Source organism: Balaenoptera ricei, chromosome 8, assembly GCF_028023285.1.
Source record: "Balaenoptera ricei isolate mBalRic1 chromosome 8, mBalRic1.hap2, whole genome shotgun sequence".
NCBI lineage: Eukaryota > Metazoa > Chordata > Mammalia > Artiodactyla > Balaenopteridae > Balaenoptera > Balaenoptera ricei.
Genome location: NC_082646.1, coordinates 73,137,992 through 73,164,220, shown reverse-complemented (window position 1 = coordinate 73,164,220; position 26,229 = coordinate 73,137,992).

Below are 26,229 nucleotides of genomic sequence, written 5' to 3'. Positions count from 1 at the left end.
TGGTTCTGAAGGATGTAGTTTGATCTCATTTATAAATATTGATATAAAAATCGAAAACAAATTGAATATTAACAACTCAGATCAATTTACCAAATCTTTATTGAGCTTCTATTATGTTCTTGTTTTAGAGATATAACAATGACTATAACATAAAATTCCTGTCTCTCCTGGAGCTTATGTTCTACGCCATGATCAAGAATGATTTATGCCAGGAAAGCAAATATGAATTAGCACTATGGCAGCTATGACTATAATTCAGAATCTTGGAAAGGTTTCCAGTTCTACATGCAAGGATCTTGGAAATCACCACTCTGCCCTAAAAATAAGGAAAAAGCTGAACAGACCGAAAAATCAAAAAATTCTCCTAGATTTTAAGAGAGTTGAGAACATAGGGCAAACCCCTGCCCCCAAGATTGGAGAGACAGACAGGCAAATACAAGGAGTAATGGCTTACTGGAGCAGAGACTCACAAGGGGAAACCTCAGTGGGAACCAGGGCCAGGAACCAGTGCCAGGGAGGAAAACTTGAATTGTAATTGATGAATTGCTGGAGGCTCAGTGTGGATGACTCTAAGAATTAAAAACTCCAGGGGAATCAATCACAGGGTGGTCCCACAGTTTTATGAGTTTTACCTCTAGGATTTCAACCAGGTTCCCACAGTAAATATCAGAGAAAAATCCCCTCGTGCTTCTGGCAGAGGGATGGGAAAAGGAGCCAGAGCACTCTGTTGTTCTGAATGAGGCCTGTCCTCAGAAGAAACCAGTTAATTAGAGCCTAATCTGCTGAGGTATTATCAGAGCCTGATGAGGGAGAAGGAAAATATCCAACTCCAGGACACTCTAGCAATTATCTCTCACCTCAGGGAGGGGGAAAAAAAAACTAGAAACACTTGTGAAATCCACAGTGTAGAGGCTCACTAAAAAACTAGCCAAAATCATAGGACTATAGATCATTTCCCCTTTCACCACACCTCACCGCCACATTACTAAAGGCCTACTTATAGCAGGTCTTTTTATCTGGTACATCAAGCCCACCTATCAAGAAAAACTTACAAGGCCTACTAAAAGGCAAGAAACACAATGTGAATATACAGAGCAAGCATCAGAAGCATACATGACAGGGATGTTGGAGCTATCAGACTGGGAATTGAAAACAACTATGGAAAATATGTTAAGGGATCTAATGGATAAAGTAGACAGCATGCAAGAACAGATGGGCAATGTAAGCAGAGAGATAGAAATCCTAAGAAAGAACCAAGAAGAAATGCCAGAGATCAGAAACACTGTAACAAAAATGAGGAATGCCTTTGTTGGGCCAATACCTTGATTTTTTTCCCAGTGATACCTGGGAAAAAGTTTTGGATTTCTTACCTACAGAAGTTTTGGACTTCTTACCTACAGATCTGTAAGACAGTAAATTTGTATAGTTTAAGTCACTAAGTTGTGGCAGATGGTTATGGTAGCCATAAAAAACTAACACACCTACCATCTCCACAATGAGTTTGAGATACTGTCAAGATGAAAGGAAACAGCCATCACTGCTTGCAGATCATATGGTTGGATAGCTGGAAAACTTGAAATAATCAACAATCTGTTAGAAAATATCAAGTGTTCAGCCAAGAAGATAATTTAAAGATTAATGTAAGAAAGACAATACCTTTCTTATATATCAACAATAAACAGCACATATAATCCAATAAAGAGTCCATTCATTGTAGCAAAAGGCCATGAAATACATAGTAAATTCATCAGGAAGTGTGCAAAGTGTGTTTGAAGAAAACTGATACACAATACTGAACAATATCAAAAAAAAAGAAAAAATGAAGTTACTTCCTTGTTCTGATATTAACAGTCTTAATATTGTAGTCTGTTAAATTTAACAAAATCCAAAACAATTTATACACTGTCTTGGTAATGGAAACTTGTCAAAATTACTCTAAAATTCATCTTTGAAATCAAATATGCAAGATTAGGAAGAACAATACCACACAAAATATTTTATTTTAAAAAACAATAAGCTCTATTAATAAAACAATGTGATATTACTTTAGGCTAGAAAGATAACTCAACTGACTACTGATTAGTTAATAAGCAGATTTAAATAAATATGGGACTGTATTATATGACAAAATGGTATTTCAGATTGGTGATAGGAAATATAGACTGTTTAATAAATAGTGTTAACAGTGGAAATAATAAACAGTGAAAATGATGAAGATGATTAATAGTTTTATTAATTAAAAATTAATTTCAGATAGCTATTATGTAAATGTAAATATTAAAGTCATGTTATTAAAAAATGGTGATGAATATTTTTTATTTTCTTAGGAATATGGAGGTCATAACTCATAAACCATAAAGGAGGAGACTGATTGTGTTAAACATTTCTATATAGAGAAAAATACAGAAAGTCAAAGTTCTAAAATCAAACTGTGAAACATCCTCAAGTAAGAAAAATACCATACAATTCAATGGCAAATTGGGTAAAAATTACAGGCAGCCATTGAGGAAATAATAAATATGAATAGCCCATAAACATCAGAAGAGATATTCAACTTAGCTTCCAATAAAATAAATGCATGTAGAACCTATGACTTCTTTTTGTTGTACCATATCAGATCAGTAAAGAGGGAAAATAGAGATAATATCCAGGGTTGAAAGGATATAGGGAAACAGGAACATTAAGTACAAGTTGATAGATATAAAAGCTAGTACAGTCTTCCTGGATGATAGGATGCATAAAGATTTAAAATGTACATGTCCTGAGATCCTTCTAATATGACTTCATTCTATGGAGATAATTGAAAATGAATTTAATCACACAGGCATGTTCATTAAAGAGTTGTGTATAATAGTGAAACAGTAGAAATAGTCACAGAAAGTGGAGTGCATAAGTAAAATTTGGTACATCTGTCCTATGGCGTATAGATGAAAGATACTTATATAGATTTATATCTATTTAGTGGTTTCTCAAATTCCATTAAAATCTATCTTACCCTTAAAACATGTAAATTTCTATATATTATTGTTGAGTGAAAAAATAAGGATTAGATGTTGAGGGGTCTAGTAAAATATTTATCAGAAGCTTGATGCTGGTTTCTCTGGATAGTGATGGTTTTTGTTACTTTGTTTGTTTGTCAGATTTTTGTTGTCTTTTGTATACCTTTATGTAATATTGGATTTTCTACAATGAAGGTACACTTAGCTGTGTAGACAAAACAAAAAACAAAACAAAACATAAAACAAAAAAACCACACCAAGTTTTTTATTTAAAAATAAAATCTTCAGAGGCCTCATTGCAAAGTAATGACTGTTAAAATTATTTTGTGAACAAAACATTTCATTTACTTGGAATTATCTTAACAGGAAAAATGCTTAATTTTCTCCTACCAGATTTCCTGTTATGCAAAGATTTTAAAGTAGAAACAATTGCTTCAAGTTGAGTTGTATAAAGAATTGTACTTTGGGCTGGTAAGACTGTTGTATAATTTAGAATCATTTTTTTTTTCTTCCCAAATATTCCCATTGTTATTATGGTGGAGGGGTCACTCTCTCGTGTGAGAGAGTAATCACAAGATGGTTTAGGAGATGTAGTGATATAATATAAGGAGCCATAGTATTACTGAGATAAAACAAAACATATTTCTATTAACTTCACTTTATAGTTCAGGAAAATCATGCTCAGAAGTATACAGATAGCTCATGCAGCTCAATATAAAGCAAACAAACAACCCAATCACAAAATGGGCAGAAGATCTAAACAGACATTTCTCCAAAGAAGACCTACAGATGGCCAAAAAGCACATGAAAAGATGCTCAACATTGCTAATCATTAGAGAAATACAAATCAAAACTACAATGAAGTATCACCTCACACCAGTCAGAATGGCCATCATCAAAAAGTCTACAAACAATAAATGCTGGAGAGGGTGTGGAGAAAAGGGAACCCTCCTACACTATTGGTGGGAATATAAATTGGTACAGCCACTATGGAGAACAGTATGGAAGTTCCTTAAAAAACTAAAAGTAGAGCTACCATATGATCCAGCAATCCCACTCCTGGGCATATATCTGGAGAAAACCATACTTCAAAAAGATACATGGGGGCTTCCCTGGTGGCACAGTGGTTAAGAATCCGCCTGCCAATGCAGGGGACATGGGTTCGAGCCCTGGTCCGGGAAGATCCCACATGCTGCGGAGGAACTAAGCCCGTGTGCCACAACTACTGAGCCTGCACTCTAGAGCCTGCGTGCCATAACTACTGAGCTCACGTGCCACAACTACTGAAGCCCACACGCCTAGAGCCCGTGCTCCGCAGCAAGAGAAGCCATGCACTGCAAAAAAGAGTAGCTCCCATTCGCTGCAACTAGAGAAAGCCCTTGCACAGCAAAGAAGACCCAACACAGCCAAAAATAAATTAAAAAAAAAAAGATACATGCACCCCAATGTTCATTGCAGTGCTATTTATAATAGCCAAGACATGGAAGCAACCTAAATGTGCATTGACAGATGAATGGATAAAGAAGATCTGGTACATATACACAATGAAATACTACTCAGCCATAAAAAATAATGAAATAATGCCATTTGCAGCTACATGGATGGACCTAGTGATTATCATACTAAGTGAAGTAAGTCAGACAGAGAAAGGCAAATATCATGTGATACCACTTACATGTGGAATCTAAAAAGATAATACAAATGAACTTATGAACAAAACAGAAACAGACTCACAGACTTAGAAAACAATCTAATGGTTACCGGAGGAAAAGGTGGGGGTGGGGGAGGAATAAGTTAGGAGTTTGGGATTAACATATACACACTACTATATATAAAATAGATAATCAACAAGGACTTACTGTATAGTACAGGGAATGCCACTCAAAATTCTGTAATAACCTAAATGGGAAAAGAATCTGAAAAAGAATAGGTATATGTATACCTGAATCACTTTTCTGTACACCTGAAACTAACACACATTGCAAATAAACTATACTCTAATATAAAATAAAAATTAAAAAAAAAAGGAAAGTGATGTGAGCAGAGGCAGACAGTGAGTCAATGGCAGCCCTGAGACTGGTCTGGCAACCATCATTCGCAAGTTGCTCTCTGATGTGTTTCTCCTAGAGTGTCTCTGATTTGCTTGAGGGGCCTTCATGGGTAGTGAGGGGTCCATGCAGATGGAATTCAAACAGAGCAGATCTGCTTTAGTCTATATTATATATCAGGCTTCCAGCCAAGTTTGAAGATCAATCTACTAGGTCACACTATTCTTCCACGGCAATTTGCCCTATGAATATAAACCAACCCCACCAATGATCCAGCCCAGAGTAGCTTCAGACTGAGACTTACTGCTATCTTTTGTCCATAGCCTCATTTCCTTGGAATCCAGCCTAAGGTCTTAGGCTGGTTGGTCAGGGCCAACTGATTAAATCTCTTTTTGTTCTTAGTCTTTTTGAGTTATTTGGGGAGATTCTACCTCTGAGTATGGTATAGTTCACAGATCTTTAGGAAGCATGCCCTGTGGGTGTACGTGAGTTTCATACCCGGCTGAAGGATTCTACCCAAAGTGGCAGGAGGAGAATGAGGGCAGGCAACAGACCCTGTCCATGGTTACTGTTCAGGCCCACATTTTTGCTGAGGTCATTGATAAAGTCACAGATGTCACGGTACTCAATTTGTGGACAATTAGAGCTGGAAGTAATAGTAAATATCTTGGTTTAACAAGAATCAGGAACTTAAAGGACTTAAACAGCATGGGCAATGGAAATGAACTGCATAATTATCAGCATTGTTCCAAATTGCTGCTTTTTAAGGTAGTAAAGTCCCCACTGCTGGAAATGTTAAATCAGTGGCTATTTTTCATTTGTGAGGGATGCAGAGGAATTCTCGGACCTCTACCTCTAGTATTCTCCCCAACTATTGTATTCTAGTCCAGTATGCACAGTGAATTCTTCCTCAATACAAGATAGATGCTCTTCCATGTTGTTCCTAACAAAGAACCAATAGGAAAATTGTTCGTAAGTTACTGTATCCAAGGGTACTGGATTGATCCAAAGGAGACTTCCAAGGACTTTACAAGCTATTGCTTGGTGGGTAGACTCATAGCCAAGCCCCGGGTTTGATAATAAGTCCCCAGGCTTGTAGTGCAAATATGGAGAAAGATATGAAGAGAAGGAAGACAGATCTGCTAAGAAACCAGAGGGAGAGTCGGAGAGAGGTGACAGGGCCGTGGCAGTCAGGGTGGCTGCAGGCCAGCTTCTCATCTCCCCACTACTTACAAAAGGCATCTTCAGGCTTCTTGAAAATGGCCCATAAGAAAAGCAGCCACCACTTCCAGTTCACAGATCAGTGAAGATAGAGATGCGGGTGGCAGAATTTACATTTTTTGAACTTTGATTATATGCCGGGCACTATGCTAGATGTGCTATCTCATTTAACTTCTTATATTTTTATCCTCATTTGACACAAAAAGAAACTGAGACTCGGCAAAATGAAGTGGAATTCCCCAGGACCCACTAACAGTTAAGTGTCAGAGCATGAACCCTGGTTTGTTTGATTTTTTATCTGGAATCAAAGGCTATCAAGGGAGCACCGAAATATATAAAGTAAATACTAACAGACCTGAAGTGTGAATTAGACAACAATACAATAATATTAGGGGACTTCAATACCACTCTTTCAACAATGGATAGTTCATCCAGACAGAAAATCAATAAGGAAATATTAAACTACGTTAGACCAGATGAACTTAACTGACATTGACAGAACAAGTTTCTCCAACAGCAGCAGAATATATATTTTTTTCTCAAGCACACATGGAGCATTCTCCAAAACAGATTGTATGTTAGGCCACAAAATAAGTTCTTAATAAATTTAAGAAGACTAAAATCATATCATATTTTTGACTACCGTGGTATGAAACTAGAAATCAACTACAAGAAGAAAACTGGAAAATTCACAAATATGTGGAGATTAAACAACATGCTACTGAACAACCAGTGGGTCAAAGAAGAAATAAAACAATATTTTGAGGCTGTGAAAATGGAAATACTACATACCAAAACTTATGGGATGCAGCAAAAGCAGTTCTAAAAGGGAAGTTCATAGTGATAAATGCCTATATTAAGAAAAAAGAAAGAGCACAAATAAACAACGTAAATTTACACCTCAAGGAACTAGAAAAAAGAAGAACAACCTAAACCCAAAATTAGTAGAAGGAAGGAAATGACAGAGATTAGAATGGAAATAAATGAAATAGAGACCAGAAAAACAATAGGAAGAAAAATCTACAAAAGTAAAAGCTGTTTTTTTAAAAAAGAAAAAAAAAAAAATCCTTTAGCTAGACTTACCAAGAAAGGAGAGGATTCAAATAAATAAAGTTAGAAATGAAAGAGGAGACATTACAACTGATAGCACACTAATACAAATGATCATTAAGAAACTATATGAAAAATTATACACCAAAATTTGGACAACCTAGAAGAAATGGATAAATTTCGAGAAACATACAACCTACCAAGACTAAATAACGAAGAAACAGAAAATCTGAACAGATCAATACTAGTAAGGATATTGAATCAAAAACCTCCCAACAAAGAAAAGCCCAGGACCAGATGGCATCACTGGTGAATTCTACTAAACATTTAAAGAAGAATTAATACAGGTCCTTCTCAAAATCTTCCAAAAAATAGAAGTGGAGAGGACACTTACAAACTCATTTTATGAGGCCAGCATTATTCTGACACCTAGACCAGACAAAGATACAAAAAGAAAAGAAACTTAGAAGCCAATATCCCTGATGAATATAGATGCAAACATCAATGACATATTAGCAAACCAAGTTCAACAATACATTAAAAGGATCATGCATCATGATCAAGTGAGATTTATTCCAGGGATTCCCTATCAAAATACCAATAACATTTTTCACAGAAATAGAAAAACAATCCTAAAATTTGTATGGAACCACAAAAGACCTTAAACAGCCAAAACAATCTTGAGAAAGAAAGACAAAGCTGGAGACATCACACTTCCTGATTTTGAACCATATTACAAAGAAAGCTTCAGTGATCAAAACAGTACGGTATTGGCATAAAAACAGACACATAGATCAATGGAACAGAATAGAGAGCCCAGAAATAAATCCATACATATATGCTTAATTAATTCATTAATTCATGACAAAGGAATCAAGAATATACAATGGGGAAAGGATAGTCTCTTCAATAAAATTGCTGGGAAAACTAGACAGCCACATGCAAAATAATAAAATTGGACTCCTATATTATACTGTACACAAAACCAACTCAAAATAGATTAAAGACGTGAATATAAGACATGAAAGTATAAAACTCCTAGAATAAAATGGGGTAAGTCCTTGACACTGGTACTGGCAAAGATTTTTTGGATTTGACTCAAAAGCACAGACAGCAAAAGCAAAAATAAACAAACTACATCAACCAAACCAAAAGGCTTCTGCACAGCAAAGGAAACCATCAATGAAATGAAAATGCAATCTACAGAATGGGAGAAAATATTTACAAATTATATATTCATAAGGGGTTAATACCCAAATATATATAGAACTCATACAACTCAATATAAAAATAAAAACCCACACAATCAGATTAAAAATGGGCAGAGGAACTGAGTACACATTTTTCCAAGGAAGATGTACAGATGGCCAACATGCACTTGAAAAGTTACTCAGTGTCATAATCATCAGGGAAACGCAAATCAAAACCCCAGTGAGATATCATCTCATACCTGTTAGAATGGCTATCATTAAAGAGATGAGATAACAAGTGTTGGAGAGGATGTGGAGAAAAAGGAACTCTTGTGCACTGTTGGTGGGAATGTAAATTGGTGCAGCCACCATGGACAACAATATGGAGGTTCCCCCCGCAAATTAAAAATAGATCTACCATGTGATCCAGCAATTCCACTTTTGAGTATATATCCAAAGGAAGTAAGAACAGGACCTTGAAGAAATATCTGCACTCCCAGGTTTGTTCCAGCATTATTCACAATAGCCAAGATATGGAAACAACCTAAGTGCCTGTCAACAGATGAATGGATAAAGAAGATGTGGTACATATATACGATAGGATACTATTCAGTTATGAGAAGGAAGGAAATCCTGCCATTTGTGACAACATGGATGGACCTTGGGGGCATTATGCTTAGTGAAATAAGCCAGACAGTGAAAGACAAATACTGCACGGTAATGCTTATATGTGAAATCTAAAAACAAAAACAAAATAAAAAACGTCAAAATCATAGAAACAGAGAGTAGAAAAGTGGTTGCCAGGGGCTGTGGGCTGAGGTGGGGGAAATAGGGAGAGTTTGGTAAGAGGGTACAAACTTTCAGTTATAAGGTGCATAAGTTTTGAGGATCCAATATAAAACATGGTGACTATTGTTGATAACACTGTATTGTATAATAGAACATTTTTAATTAAAAAAAAATACGGGTCTGGGGCTTCCCTGGTGGCGCAGTGGTTGAGAATCTGCCTGCCAATGCAGGGGACACGGGTTCGAGCCCTGGTCTGGGAAGATCCCACATGCCACGGAGCAACTGGGCCCGTGAGCCACAACTACTGAGCCTGCGCGTCTGGAGCCTGTGCTCCGCAACAAGAGAGGCCGCGACAGTGAGAGGCCCGCGCACCGCGATGAAGAGTGGCCCCCACTTGCCACAACTAGAGAAAGCCCTCGCATAGAAACGAAGACCCAACACAGCCAAGGATAAATGAATGAATTAATTAATTAAAAAAAAAAATACGGGTCTGGGGCAGATCAAGTGACTTGCCCAAGATCTCATGCTGGGCTGATAACCTGATGAAGATAATCATATTCTCCCTCCCCCAAATGCAGTCAGCATTTTTGAAAAGGACTGTGAGAAGTCAATAGATAAAACACCTAGTGTGTGTCAGGCAGTGTGTCATCAGTGTGTTCACTGGAATGCATGTTTCATAATTCTCCATTCTTGTGCAAGAAAACTAATATCAGACCCAGCACCTTTGGAAGAAGCTTGAAAAGAAGTAAAAGTAGAGATGCCAGAAACTCCAAGAGTCTTAGAAACAGCCAATGGAGTCTTTAATGCATGGCAACTCGTAAAGTTGTTTGTTTAGGGTCATTGTTCAGAGGCATAGCATGTTATTTCTGTTTCCATTTATAGCAGGGGTCCCCAAAACATGGCCTGTGGGCCAAATCCAGCCCTTGGCCTGCTTTTGTAAATAAAAATTTTGTTGGAATGTAGCCACATCTGTTCATTTGCATATTGTCTATGTCTGCTTTTGCACCACAATGATAGAGTTTAATATTTGTGATGGAAATGTATGGTTTGCAAAATCTAAAATATTTATCATCTATAATATTTGCAATCTGTAAGACTTTATAGAAAATGTTTGCTGACCCTGGTTTATTGTATTTTTCAGCTCACTTCAGCACTTTTTATTGAAATTTCTTACTTTCCCAAAGCCCAGGAATGAATATTAATTGTATTGCTGTTTTTTTAAACTTCTGGCAAGTTGGTTACTTGTAGACGTAAATATCCTGGCACAGTTTCTAGCATGCGTGAGCCCCTGTGTATATACACAACAGTAATGGAATGAGTTCTTGGGTTTCACATCCTCTTTATAAAGTTTGCCTGTGGCTGTGGGGAGGGGTGGTATCCTGGTCTCTCCCTACAAATTCTAATTCAGGGGAGAACACAGGAGAGCTGTGTGGTCCAGGGGTCTGTTTCCTTTGCTGTTACTACTGGTGGACTCATTAAAGACTTGTTAGGTTGAGGAGCAGGTGCCCAGACAAGAATGAATCTTTGGCTTTATTGTATAGAAGCCCTGAGGTCTGAAAATATTAGGTTAAAGCAGAAGTCTTAGGCCTACATCCAATGCTGCAAAAAGTCCCACATGAGACTCCCTTTTGAATAGTGAAAACCAAAGACCTGGTTTTGTTTCCCAGTTTTGCCCTGGGTTACAGGACAGTCTTAATGAAATAAGATGCCCTTTCACAGCATTCATGTTGATCCTAATGGGTGCATATTTCCAGTCTTCTTTTTCTTGGTCTTGATTTTCCATGTATACTTGCATTTCCCAACTTTTTCATTTCATATTGTTTTTATTTCAGTGTTTGTATTTTTGCTATAAGGTCACTTCAAACTCTTAATGGGAAGAAATGGGGCATGAATACATACAAATAAATATTCAGATAAATAAATAAGGCTAATGGAAAATGTACACTTGCCCCAAATAAAGTCAAACAGCCTACAAATATGTCAAATGTCTGTGCTTTGGAATGGAATTTCTTTGAGTGTGTCTGGTAACCCTGGGTATCTCATGTGGATCAGAAGTTCTGATTGTCTGCTGCTGCCATTGTAGGACTTTCTGAGGTCCCTGGGGGAAAACATGAAAAGTGGTCCTTGGCAATGAAAAGCTTGAGAACCATGGTGTTAAAACATGTCTTCCAGACCCTGACCACGGCCACATTGTGGATGTATTTTCCTTGGCACTGCCTGTGAGCAATAACTTTGCAAATGCATACATGTGAGTGATACAGTTCCTTGGAGGAGTGAGCGAAGGCTTATGGAGAATATTGGAAAGCTGAAAGGTGCTACTTAAGATTTGGGGCAGAAGAACATAGATCTAAAAATGACACGTCGTAGTGGCTTCGGGAAACAGGTGTGATGTTAACAAAGATGTCCTCAGTGCTCCTTTGCTCTTCACTAGCACTTTGTCTCACTTCATTTTCTGGCTTTCTTGCTGTCATATCTCAGTCTAAATTGACTCCTTGTACCTTTGACTTGTCCCTCCTTCGGCTTCCCTAATGAAAAGTTATCAGTTCTTAGAATTTTGTTCTTTGCTTAGGCTAATCAGACAAGCAAATTTGTGTAAGTCAGAAAGAAATGGGTCCCATTTTATTAAACCAAGCCCTCTTATAGGGATCTACTCAGAGGTAACCCTTGGGACGTTGGGTCATTCTGAGAACCAAAATAAACTTGGGTGGAATGAAAGTAAGAGGACAAAACCAATCATCACAAGACCTGGGTTTTGTACCAGCTCAGTCACTGATTACACGGCTTTGAGCAAGTCATTGGAACTCTTCAGATATCAGGTTGCTAATCTGTAATGTGGGGGGTTAGGGATCCTAACGAACCGAACTGCTGTAACAGACGACTTGATCATGTATGCAAAAGTATCTTAGAAACCCCCCAAATCTGCATAAATATAAGATGCCATTATTATTACAAATAATTACATTTTAAACTTCATACCATTGTGACAATTGCTACAAGGCCATTGTGAAGAAGTGAAAGACAGTTCAAAGTGATGTTTCAAGTGCATCTCTGAAGGCTGTCCTGTTATTCTGTATTTTGGGAGACTCTGAGAAGGGTTACCATAGGCAGGGCAGAGATGGTTTCCTGCAAGACTTTTAGCCAAGTGTGGGCTAGATTATTATATGGTTACATTGGTTCCCAACTCTTTAACAAATTTACCAACGTGGGATGTGAAGCTAATGGTAAAGAGCACCCTCTGTGTGACAGACATCTTTCAAGGCATTATCTTAAAATTATTTACTCCTCACAACAATCTCGAAAAGAAGAAATTAAGAATCACAAAATGAGGAAATGGAGACTTGGTTATGCTAATTAGCATCTTCTAGCCAGTGTTTTTTTCCAGTATGTTCAGAATCACCTGTTGGCTCAAAGGGCAGTCCCTCCAAGTGGTGAGTCTCCCAGCCCATCTTAGGCTTGTCAGTTCATGAGCAGCACATTCACAGGTGACACAAAGCTCAGAGTGATCACTGAGGCTTAGGTGGTAGGACCAGGAATCAGAATAACATTAAAGGGCTAAAATAATGAGCCCAAAGTACAAGAGGTAGTGTTACAAGACGGACGCAGTGTCTTTTATTTAGCTTTGAAAAATCAATTGTTCAATTTTAAGACTGAAAAAATTCTTGTTTATGTGTTGCGGGATGTCCTAAGCATTTTAGATGAATTAAAAAGTCAATAGAAACCAAAGTGTGTTGTGATAGCTAAAGGCTATATTTATAGTAGTAGATTGCTCAGATTAAAGGAGGTGATATTGCGCTGTTATCTGCACTGAGCAAATGCACACTAGCTGTACTGTATTCAGATCTAAACCACTATTAAATACTGCAGGTTGGCTAGAGATCATTTAGTGTTTGACCAGGCTGGAGAAGGCACCAGAAACTATGAAAATAGGGGCAGACATTTAGAAAGACCAGAATCAAGAATGTACTTGATACTTTAAGGTATATGAATGGTTGTCAAGGGAAGAAGAATTAGGCTCATTGATCGGATGTCAGAACAAAACTTATGAGGGAAAATGTCAGGGATGCAGAATTTGGCTCATATCGGAAAGAACTCTCTTTTTCCTGGTTTTAAAACAATGAAGCTTACTTTTTTACTGAAATTAAATAATATTTGCTCATTACAGAATTTTATAACATACAAAAACAAAAGTATAAAGAGAATTTAAAAATCAGCCATGATCCTAGCATCTAGAGACGATCACTGTTAACACCAGGATTGAGTTTGTAAGAAGCAGAACTGTGCAAAGCAGAGTGAGTTTTCCGTGGGGTTTATGGTAGTTTGAGTAGATAGAGCAAGAAACTGAGGGCCTGATCTAAATGCTGAGATTCTATTCTCTGCCATTCTATATAAAACAAATTCAGGCTAATGCACACTTCCCAGAAAGCTTACCTGCATCATTTCCACAAGGACCTTCGACAGGGTGACCCAGGGTCAGAACAAGTGTCGAGGGTTCCTGACCCTAGGACATGATCAGTATTGGGGGGAAGAGGGAAGAGAGGGTTATTTTGTGTCTTTCAAACCACACATTGTTGCCATCTGTCAACCTGATTATAATATATAACACCCAAGTTTAGAAACCTATAGCATTTTGGCTTAAGCAAAAATTGTTCCATTCTCTCTTAGCACCAAAAGACTGAGAACTCCATGGTGTCCCACCCAGACTAGAGTATGGCTTAACAGGGCAAGTGGATTCTGAAGTTACAGCAGACAAGTATCATGGCTATTCAGGAAGGGCTGGGGAGGCATCAGGAGAAGCTACAGCTGATGGACAACTTAAGGGCCTGCACAGTGCATACCAGAGCTAGCATTTGAGTGAGAGCCAAGGTCAAAAACTAGCAGAAGCTAAAGCAGTAGCAGAAGACAGGCACTGGAGGAGGATATCAGGGCAGACCAATTAGATGCCTGCAGAATATGTTTTACTAACATGAGACTTTTTTTCCCTCCCCTCTCTCCCAATAGTAGGACTTTCAATCAGGATCCCAAATTCTAGTACTACTCTGTAAATAGTAGATATGAAATGGGGAAATGTGACTTAGAGCAAGGATGGAAGAAAGGAGTCTTTGTAAGTGGAACTGGTTTCACACGACGTTCTAACGACACAGGAAAGTATGTGCTTGTCTCTTTGGCTCTGGTGCCAAGCAAGAGTCTGGCCTTTTATTAACTGAAGCTAATGTGAGTGCTGGGAGGTGGCGGGCACTGTACACCCCTTCCCTCCTCCAAGACATACCATCATCAACATCCAAACACAATCAGGCTCGTCCCAATTCACAGTTTTCAAACAGTAGCGAAGCTGACTAATTCAAACTCTAAAAGAAAAACAAAAGGAAAGACATTGGAAGAAGGGAAAGATTGCCAAGGTTCTTTCAAGTCTACATTTGAAACTGAAGAGTTTAAACCTTGACATGGCTTTGTCCTCACTGTTGTTTACTTAGAAGCAACTTAGGGTCAAAAGTCCTAATGAGTTCTTCTCATTTTACCTTTGATTTCCCCAGGAGTTGGCAGGATCAGGATGAATAATTCGATGCCTGCTTAGAAGGCAAGGTGGCATTTACCCGGGTTCTCTGCTTCATCATGACCCCGTAGCTCCTTTTGAAGGCTAGGAGTTCACCCCAGTGACCTGCCATGATGTCTGAGAGTCAGGTAGGCAGAGAATCAGAGAAGCTCAGACTTACTGATTCAGAGTAGCTTGTAGTTTCAGAATTATAAAGTCCCTGAAATCTCAGATCAGGAAGGACATTGAAGGTCATGCAGTGTCCACCCCTAGCCCCTTGCCTGAAAGGATTACAGTAGAAAAGAGAGGGACGGGGAATCTAGCCAAATTGCAGTAGCTCTACCAAGAGTGATTTAATCCATTTCACTTAAATTTAATTTACAACTGCTTCGGATTGGTAACATTGTTGGTAACAAAAGCCGAAAATATGACTTAGTCTTTGATTCCAAATAATATCAGATTTCTTTATCCCACAGAGTGGTGGGTTTATCTTTGCTGCTGTTGTTGAGCTTTGTTTTAATGGCTAAATCAAAACATAGCCAATGTGTTGTTGTTTTTTTTAACATCAGCTGAAGGTTCAAAACACTTTACGATAGATTTTAATAATGAAGAAAAACATTCAGTAAGGTAGACTACTTAGCAACGCACTGGAAGCCACATGCCATTATAAAGAAGCACGTCTGGTTTGGCTGAAATCCTGCCTTTGTCTCCAGAGCTATTTTGCTGTAAATTTAGAACAGAAATACCCTTTCTGGAATAAAAATGTAGCTTTGTTGGCTACAAGTGCATGTTTGCTGCCTCACAATTTTAGAATTAGACGATGGACTTATTTAGTAGACATCGGAGGGTAAAAAGCAAAAGCCCATAATTTAAAACATTCCACTCCACCACAGTCCAAGAAAAACATGGACCGGTGAACAAAACCAGCAGTATTGTAATAAGAAAACAACTAGGTGCATTTTTTCCAAAACCTAAAAACCAGGAATCTAAATGTATGAGTTACTGGCTAAAAATTCCATTTTCATGTCTCAGTTTTGAGCTAGAAAAACAACGTAGACCCGATAAACATCGTTTTAAAAAATGCACAAGTTCTCCTGCAGCCCGAGGTGTGGCCAGTAGCCTCGGATCCATCTTTATGTACTCAAGGGCAGTTTCTGTGGCCTGGAGGGATCCTGGGCTAAAAGGATTTTACTTTGCAAAGATTCATAGGCTTCCAGTCAGGCCCGTGGTGACTTCTGAGGCTCCCTCCCCACAGTTATTTGGCAGTGCCGTTAAGGTATTTTATTTTCCCCCTAAACACTTTGAATATCTGTTCGAGGTCCATGGAGTTTTCCAGGGCAAATGATGTGGTAACTTTTAGTAATGCAGGTGGGCTTACCCAGGCTGAAAGGCAGGAGGGACTGGCATTTTTTCAAAAAGAGAGCTGAGGCTGACTTACAGGCATCTGTTCTAAGACAATTATAAGATGGGAGTCAACCAACCAGTGGCATGAATGGTGTTTGTATTTGAGTGTGTGTGTGTGTGTGTGTGTGTGTGTATGTGTGTATGTGTGTGTGTGAGAGAGAGAGAGAGAAAGAGAGAGAGAGAGAAGGAGAGAGAGAGTAGACACAATTCCTGAAGATGGCTGAAAGTTACTTGGAAACGGCCAATGACAAATACAAAAGTCTACTGGTAAAAAGCAATCTCCTTGAGAGTTAAAACTTTAATTACATAGCTGGTCATAGATTTTTAGATGAGGCTGCAGTCAATGAAGACAGAGGAGGTCTGGTCCTATTATAACATGGGACATGGTAACATAAAATGATGAGGACAATAAAACTTTTTGAGGAAGGAGGAGGAAGAAAAGAGTTTTCTGAGAAGAGGAACTTCCAAGAAAGAGCAGAACTTTCCCTCATCAGCAGCTGGTCACCCATCTGTGGGTACCTCAGTTCTCATCATGCTGGTAATAGGTGTGACACCTGAGTGGGCACGTCTGTCATTTGAGTGTATGTGATGTCAGAATAAATGTACGTGGTCCCTGAAGGAGAACGCATAGGGAGTTTGAGTCTATAAATTTAAAAAGCAGGATAGCTTAGCAATCATAATTTTTATCACGTTTCCCCAAAGAAAATCTCCTGCTTAAGAGTTTTGACAGAAGAAATGTGTGGGGACAATGAAAGCAAAGGGACCCGTTTGGGGACCTATCGATGGGCTCTATTTAAACATAGGCTGTCTCTTCTAATTCTTGCCTCACTGCTCAGGGAATGAGTCAGGGTTATTTTTCTTCCCTTTGAATCCTTTTCTTTTACACTTCTGCTGAAAGCAAAAACGAACACTCCTAGTCACTTGCCATTTAAATAAGAGGGGGTTTATTACCTCTAACCAGTTGTTATGGCAAGAATGCTGTACATGTCAATGGTGGCTAAGATCCCAGGTGCCCAGTTGGCTTTTCTGGCCTCCAGAGAATTACTTTTCTGTCTGCGCTGCCTACATGTCTGGAGTCTGGCCCTCTGGAGTGCGGCCAGCTGAGAACCACAGGCTGACGCGCTGCTGCCGAGATGCTGGCCGAGTCACGTGCTTCCTGCCTCTGGTGACCCCTACCGTTTTCTTCATCACTCAGTTACGACTTCTTCAGGACTTTTTGTTGCATGCAGAATAACTCCTGTTCCTCTGCAACCACGGGCTGGTTCAGGTGGGGCTACGCACACTCCTTTGACTAGTGGCATGCAGGAAAAGGGGAGGAAGACCACGACTGGCAGAATTTAGGCAACTGGTACAGTCTTGGGCTAGCTGATGATGTCATAAGCATGAGGGAGATGCAGGGGTGTTGATGTATCATCGTGTTCCATCAAGACCTCCCCCATATCTCTTTTGTCTGAAGACCAACCACAGCCATTTCTCTGGTTAAGGACTAACCTACCAGGACATAATATGGGGGATGTGCCATCCCGGGCATTCAGAAAGATGTATAGCAAACATTTTAGAGTGTGTTTGTGTGTGTGGTAAGGGCCTGAAAGTGTCCTGCTAGATGTTGTCTTAATACTCTTCTGCAAAGCTATAAAAAAGGCTTGGCCACTTTCGCAATTTTATTAAAGCTGGGGATGAGAAAAGGGAAATGCATCCAGAGAATAAACTGGAAAACTATCATATCTGGCTGGCAAGATTTTACTCAGAAACCTACACCATCCTACCCCCAGACCTGCCTCCTTGTGACAAAAGCCATTTCACCATCTAACTCCTAGGGTGAGACATCTATCAATCATTCTTCAAATCTAGATCCCATAAAGAAAGTGGGGAGCCCTCTCCCACCTGCAAAAAGGTTCCTGTTTACTGCATGAGGACCTAGCTCTTTGCAGGAACACTGATGACTGCTAGGCCATACCCACTGCTTGGTTTTTCAAACTTCAGTGTGATACCTTTGAGCACATTTATACTAGAGATGTATACAAACAGTAGTGAAGACAGGAGAGTTCTTTACTTGAAGCAAGTTACTTCTTTCTGAATCTGAGTGAATTGGACTAAGAGCTGTGTAAGCGCATGTGTACAAGGACTGTGTATTCTGGGGAGCTCATAACCTATTCTGCAAAGATTGTTTATCTGGATGCCTTAATAAACTGAGATAATTTTTGCATTTTATTTGTTTACCTTTATTGTAAAGAATAAAACTGCAGACTGTCTCAGTAAAAGCATTTTATATGCACATCCCATTCTCTTTTTTCCTAAGAAGAGAAGCTATTAATTATCCCCATGTAGATTAGGGAACTGAGGCGCAAAGCAATGAAGTGACTCATCCCAACTTGCACAGCTAGTACGTATATAAATTTAGGTCTGATAATATAGGAATGCATGATCTGCTACATCACACAAAATTGGTTGAAAGGATGGCAAGTGGACTATTTACTATGACTATGACCAGTAAGCCATGATTATTATTATGTTAATAGACTGTCTTTTAGACTGTAAGCTTCATGAGGGCAAGGATCAGGGTTGATTCATCACTGTATCCTCAGTGCCCAGAACAGTACCTAATACAAAATGAGCAGATAAACTATCTATTGAATTGATAAGTAAACAAATATTTGGCCCAGTATATCAATGCATAAATTATATATTTTATAGTGTTGTTAATAATTATGGACTTTCATGTTTCTATAGAACTTTAACTTTTTAAAGACTTTTCTTTTTCTTAATAAAGTTTGCCTTAGGAGGACAAAGTGAAAGTTAAGAACACAGACACTGGGAATACACACTGGTTTCTCAACCCATGAATAAGACCATTAATTGTGAAGGAGACAAGCCTCACAAAATTGCTTCTGCATCCTGGACCATATGTTCCAGGTTCTCTGGAACAGACCTGGTTGCTATATCTATTCCATTGTCCCCATAAGGGTATTCTTACTTGTCAACCACGTGTCCTGATTTTTTGTTTAGAAAATATGGTCACCATATGCATGTTATAAAACTTGAGTCCCTAGACTAATTTCACCCTTCTGTGCAGCTATTACCAAATCTCATATTCTGCTAAATTTCCTACATGTGCTTCAAACAAGTGCTGATTCCAGCTCTTTACATTGATCATGAACAGATACATTAAGTCTATTTAAATTAATAACTTAGTTTTCCATAGAAAGATGATTTCAATGACTTATTAGAAAAATGCATTTTCAGACGTCTCAGGTGGCACAGTGGTTAAGAATCCGCCTGCCAATGCAGAGGGACACAGGTTCGATCCCTGGTCCACAAAGATCCCACACGCTGCGGAGCAACTAAGCTGGTACGCCACAACTACTGAGCCTGCACTCTAGAGCCCGTGCTCTGCAATAGGAGAAGCCACCACAATGAGAAGCCCATGCACCGCAACAAAGAGTACGTCCCACTCACTGCAACTAGAGAAAGCCTTCGTGCAGCAACGGAAACCCAATGCAGCCAATAATAAATAAATAAATTAATTAATTAAAAAAAAACAAATAAAATGCATTTTCAAAGCACATTTGAATTATTTCTCTAATGTAATCAACTTATTTTATTCAATTTGAGCATTTTCTGATTTTCCTAAAATATTTATGATGATCCTAACAGGGATCCAATGAATTTTTTTTAACTTTTTATTTTATATTGGAGTATAGCCGATTAACAATGTTGTGATAGTTTCAGGTGCACAGCAAAGTGACTCAGCCATACATATACATGTATCCATTCTCTCCCCCCAGACTCTCCTCCCATCCAGGCTGCCACATAACATTGAGCAGAGTTCCCTGTGCTATACCGTAGGTCCTTGTTGGTTATCCTTTTTAAATATAGCAGTGTGTACATGTCAATCCCAAACTCCCTAACTATCCCTTCCCTCCACCCTTCCACCCCAGTAACCATATGTTCATTCTCTAAGTCTGTGAGTCCATTTCTGTTTTGTAAATACGTTCATTTGTATCATTTCTTTTTAGATTTTGCATACAAGCAGTATCATATGATATTTCTCTTTCTCTGTCTGATTTACTTCACTCAGTATGACAATCTCTAGGTCCATCCGTGTTGCTGCAAATGGCATTATTTCATTCTTTTTCATGGCTGAGTAGTATTCCATTGTATCTATGTACCGCATCTTCTTTATCAATTCCTCTGTCAGTGGACATTTAGGTTGCTTCCATGTCTCGGCTATTGTAAACAGTGCTGCAATGAACATTGGGGTGCATGTATCCTTTCGTACCATGTTTTTCTCCAGATATATGCCCAGGAGTGGGATTGCAGGGCCATATGGTAGCTCTATTTTTAGTTTTTTAAGGAACCTCCATACCATTCTCCACAGTGGCTGTACCAATTTATATTCCTACCAACAGTGTAGGAGGGTTCCTTTTTCTCTAATGTAATCAACTTATACTTTTTATTCAATTGGAGCATTTTCTGATTTTCCTAAAATAAAAGATTTATGATGATCCTAATAGGGATCCAATGAAATTTAATAAAATACGGTTTGACATTATGTTGGATTTGTTATTTTACACATTTCCCAAATAAGATGGATCAAGTCAAATGGATATATTTGAACAACTTGATTATCTGATTCCATGAATATCCTGGATAAATTTTAGAGAGAGAGAGAGAGAGCATAGAGATCTCCATGTATAAAGCCAGAGCAGACATTGTTTCTGGTTTAGGCTCTAGCACCGATTTATTCTGTGACTCTGGGCAAACTCCTTCCACTCTCAGGGCTCAGTGTTCTCCTTTGTAAATTAAGCGACTCAGTCTAGGTCGGTGGCTCTCCTCCTTTGCTCTGATAGCCCCTGAGTCCCTTGGAGGCCTAAGGATCTCCTTCCCCTGCCCTTCGTTCATCTGGAGCAGCTTGGCACATATCTGTTATGTATACATGCCAGTCCACTGTGGAAAATATGGTTTGGAAAAAAAAAGTTTGACAACTAAAATAGTTTTACGGTCCTTTGGTGTCTGTTTGAGCTGTACTTCCACCTCACTTTTGAAATAACCCTGTGAGGGATATGGGGTTTACCTGCGTGGAAAAGAGGCCTAGGCATGCATGAAAGGGGTAAATAGGATAAGAAATCTTCTCGTGTAACTTGTTGGGGTAGAGTAATGAGGGAATCTTTGACTGACTTACAGACCTTCGAGGGGAGGATCAATGTGGTCAAGGTAAAGTTTCCATCTGAGACGGGATCTTTGGTTCTAAGCATTGGCAGGAGAGAGATGTTGAGTCATTACTCACAGCACTGAAGTGGAATTTAAAGTGCATTAAATATAGAATTGTATATGTATAGAGAGCTGGTCCTCCAGGGTACGAGCCAAGCTTTGATACGGTTATGTGTATGCAGGGATTGAATGGGTCTAATAGGGAAATTTCCAGAAAACGGGAGGAAAATGAGAGCACTCCATCACTGAGATGATCAGTCCTTGACTTCCCAAGTTGTAGGCACTGGTGTCTTCCATCAGTCCCGTGCCCTGAGGAAATTCTGATCAAGACTTGGCAGGGCATTTGTAGGGTCATCCCCTCTATTGAGTGGAGCCTAGAATTGGCCTTCTTGCTTTCAGCCCATTAGTCAGTGAGCCTGGTCGTCATTCACAGCCCCACGTGCCCTCTGCATTGCTGACTTACCATTATTCCTGATACATGGATCCATTCCAAGCGGGTTTCTTGCTGTTATACTGACCCACTGAGTAGATTTTCTTTGACAGAAATTGCAGCCTAATTCAAGCTTGGGCTCACCACACTCACTTGGGCATCTCTAAATGTCCTTTGGCATTCCTCTTGGAGCAGTCAGGGTTCTTCTTTCCTAGGCCATCAGTCTGTACTGCGGAGGTCCCAGCACGTCTTGAGATAAGTCTGTCCAACTTATACCCATGAACCATGCTGAGATGCTCAGAAAGCAGCAGGGTTTTGGCTGGAACGTTAAAGCTCAGGCTTATTCTAGAATTCTGTACGTCTAGCCTCTTTCATGGGGCAGGATCAGCCATGTGGAGGGGTTACCGAGAACGCAGGACAGGGTTAGGCCTGGCAGGTTGTCCAGGACCCAGTTTAGTGGTTCCGGCAGCCTGTGGAGCCGCCTTGACCCCTGAGGGCTGCTGTGGCCACTGTAGCTGGGAGTGAATTTAACTTTCCCTTATTTATTTCATTTTCAGTTCTTGACCGCACACATTGTAAAGCCGTGCTGCCCTTTTCCTGTTAGTGTGTCCCTCATCTTGCCCCTGTCGTGGCTCTTTTCCAGGAACTCTTGATCTCTCTCCAAAGACTAGAAGGCATTTCCAGGAGTTGCAAGTTAATTTAGAGTATAATTGGCTTCAAAAATTCCCTGTGTCCCCTGGAGAAGGGTCTACCAGAATTCTAGCACCTTGGGGATAGTGCCACGTCACCTTGCTTTCTCTCCTCTAAGGTCCTATGTCTGAAATCAAGTTTCACCAGAAAAGCCCATGACAAGTTAGTTGATTTCCCCAGAATGTGCCGTAACAAATCTGTCTCCCTTAGGAGAGGTGGTGTGACTGCTTCATTATGTGTTCTGACCTTCAGAGGCACAGACCCCTCCGCCCTGTCACCCACCCCTGATCATCCTTGCTTCCCTCCCATCCCTGTGGTTCTGCCAAGAGCTGAGAGGGAGAATATCTGAGCACACGGTGTCATCTCTGCACACGAGTTTGTTTTGTTCTCCAGTGGAAGGTCCTCCAGGATAGACTTGACATCCCCTTCCCTATTCTATCTACTACTGTCTGGCTGAATTCAATGCTCAGCACGCACTTATGGTTGATTGAATGTGTGATAACACAAACCTGTGTGCTCGGGCAGAGATTAGACAGCACCTTCCCAACCATTATTTCATCTGACTTTTCACAATGGCCGTGGCAATGAGGAAAGGTTGACTAGAAGGCTGAACTCAGCTGGGATGCTGAGATGGCTGGGTCTTTCTTTCTGTCTTCGTGTAATCTGGGACCTCTTCCTCTCTGAGTGGCCTCTCCACTTGGTTTCTGCAAGTGTGCCTTCCAGCAGGTAGCAAGATTTCTTACATAGCAGCTCAGGGCTCCTAAAAGTGCAAAAGTGGTTGTGAGGCATTCTGAAAGCTTAAGTTCAGAATTGGCACAGCATAATACCACATTTTATCCATTAAAGCCAGCCACAGACCAAGCCAGATTCAGTGTGGGGGGAGACTATATCAGGGCATGAATACTGGGAGTCTTCTTATCCTTGACGACTAGCTACTATGATCTGTAAACATTTTCTTAGATACAGTGCTGTGTTTCTCTTGTAATTTCTTAGTTAGTGAGAAGAATGGCCAGGTAATTAAAGCAGCAACATAAGGCTCTCCCTCCTGGGTAATCCTAGAGTTTGGAGGGAGGTACTAATACTTCACAAGAAGATTCCCTTAAATCAAAGAGATGCTCTGAAGTCCTTCAGATGAAGATAAAGATGACCCTGGACGTGTGTTCCCTGTTAGCCTTAATGAATAAGTAGGCCATGTTGCCCCTTGTAGACAGCACGTTTGAATGCACAGAGATGGGATAATGGCAAACGAGGATCTGTCTATGCCTGTTTTTATGGACCTCCCATTAGTCCCAAAGCAATGACAGAGGTATAAAGTATATTATAAGAACAGGGGCATTTCAGTGAGAAAGACCTGGGTTTGATTCCTTGTACTATCACTTAACAGCTATGGGAGTGACTATCCCTGCTAGAGGAGGGATTTAATAAACATTAGATTTTCTTTTAATCAGATAATTTTGTACATTAACTTAAACAACAACTATTGAGAGACTACACAATAAGTCAGGTAATGTTCTAGTTGCCAAGAATATTTTTATTTGAAGCCTGGAGGATGCAGGGGATAAAGGAGAGGGAGAAGTAGAGGATTACTCATCTATCTATTTGTAGCTTCAGGAAGCCCGATAGATGGTGAAGTCATTCACTGTATTAAGGAATACAGCAGGAGAAGGCAGTTTTTCCCCTCTTGTAGAACTTCTTCTTGTTACTACACCATCTCTGAAGCTTCGGAGCTTTTCCTTTGAGCTCACATTTCTAGTATAGAAGTGTATAAGTCAGTCTTCACTGGGTGTAAGGCTCACATTACACATGAACAAAAATAAACCACTGTTTTTGGAAGTCACTGAGATTTTGGGCTGTTACCATGGTCTTACCCAGTGAAAGCTGACTAATACAGAAATTGGTACCAGAGTGGGGTGTTACCATAACAAAACAAAATGAAACAAAAACAACCAAATTATGTGGCACTGGCTCACAGTCAAGCAGTGGGCAGGGAGGAAATTATTATTGAAGTTGACAACAAAGTGACTCATGTCAGGCAGTGGCTAAACATTTGGTAAAACTATTTCCTGAGATAACTTGGAGGATAATAATTTACCTAATGAAGGTGTGGCTTTAGGTGAAGAGTTTGGCAAACAGAATGAGACCTGTGTGCTTTTTTGTTCTTGGCAGCATGTGACAAGGTACTATAAGAAAGAGATGAGCTCAGAAGTAATTGTCCAGTTTTCAAGCAGGAATAAAAGGGAAAAGAGAGAATCTAGAACTTTCAGGACTTGTAGGATATAAGTGATTCTCACATGCAACCTGTAAAAGTTAAACTGAAAAATGTGTTGAGCAACAAAAGATAATTATATTAAGGCCCCAAGCAAAGTCCAAATTAAGGGTGTAACCTCCCTATCCTTTGTTAAAACCTTTAAATGAATTAAGATGATCCTGAGTAAATAATTTACATTGGTTCAGGGAAAGGAAATGAAGGGTTTGCTCTCTCATGAAAGTATGATAAGTTTGAAGCACCTCTAATTAATTCTAGAAAGAGAGGCATGTCTTCAAAAGAATTCTGGGTGTCGTTATTGGCACATAATGTTGGTTGGTGAATAGCCAATGATGGTTTTGAGAGATTTTTATTTCCAAAAGAGCTACCAGCATGAATTAAGAGACTGTAACTGTTAAAGACATAAACTAACTTCAAGGCCCCCAAATTTCTGCCACTCAGCTCCCAAGGACAGAAGATTCCTTAATGTTCTCTACAGATGTATCAAGAAGATAATGGAAAAGGAAGAAATTATCAATGTATGAAGCCAAGAGCCATGGAGAGCAATGACTGCACCCAGGGAGAAGACCTGGTATCTAATCAAAGAATATTCCTTACTTCAGCATATGGGTTTAACAGTATTTGCCCAGCCATATTTCAGAATTGCTGTGGACAAGTGATCACTTGATGCTTCTATGTTATTATTCTCCTTTACAAATGGGAGAATTCATTGCAGTTATCCTGGTCCTGTTCCACCAATGCATGTTGAATTTGGGGGAAGAAAAGATAACTGTCTTTTGCTTTGTTTTGGTTCATGGGTCTCTCGATCAAGAGGAGTCACATTTGACCACCTTTAATGTAGAGACTATTATAAGAACCTGGGCTTTCCACTTACTGTCATATCCCATTAGACTTTTTGGGCTTTTCCTTTGAGGAGTGGTATATTTGGTGTGCAGAAGGGAGGGAAGCAAATATTTATGATCAAGATACTTATTGTGGAATACTGTATCTTCGTTCCCAACTTTTGCTTCCTCCTTTCCAAGAAGATTATATACCCCTGCCTCTTGTCATGTGATTTGAAGAGCTTCCCTATGGGATAAATATAGTTCTTTGCCCCATTTTCCACTTGGTCATGTAATTTCTCTGCTTAATGAAATGTGAGAAAAATTGTCATGTGCCATGTGTAAACAGAAGTTTTAAGAGCCATTGCATTTTTCTTTTTTTTTTTCATTGCATTTTTCTACTAGCTCTCTTGATCTTTTGTCTTTGCCATGATACCAATATAGAGAATGCTTATTTCCAGGATAGGAAAGCCATATGCAACTGAGCCCCAGAATGCAGCCAACTAACAGTCCACAGGTAACATGAGTGAGAAGTAAGTCTCTGTGTAAGAAGTCTCTGAACTTTTGGGATTTTTGTTTT